Genomic DNA, 273 nt, shown 5'->3' with positions numbered 1-273 from the left:
GAAAAAGGCTACGAAAAAGCGGATACTTCCGACGGCGAAACGTGGCGGCGCGTTACCGTTTCTATTAATGCTGGGCGCTCTCGGGTCCTTGATCGGTGGAGCGGCCAGCGTGGCGAAAGCGGTGAACGACAGCAACGCCGCGCGACGTCAGCTCGAAGAGCTGCAACGTCACGATTGCGCGATGGAACAGGGCCGCGGATTATATCTCGCTCCGTACAAATACGGACGCGGACTGTATCTAGGCCCGTACAAACGCGGACAGGGCGTAGCTGC

This window comes from Trachymyrmex cornetzi, unplaced genomic scaffold (assembly GCF_001594075.2).
Source record: "Trachymyrmex cornetzi isolate Tcor2-1 unplaced genomic scaffold, Tcor1.1 scaffold233, whole genome shotgun sequence".
Taxonomy (NCBI): domain Eukaryota; kingdom Metazoa; phylum Arthropoda; class Insecta; order Hymenoptera; family Formicidae; genus Trachymyrmex; species Trachymyrmex cornetzi.
The sequence above is the reverse complement of the archived record's forward strand: the minus strand, read 5'-3'. Positions refer to the sequence as shown.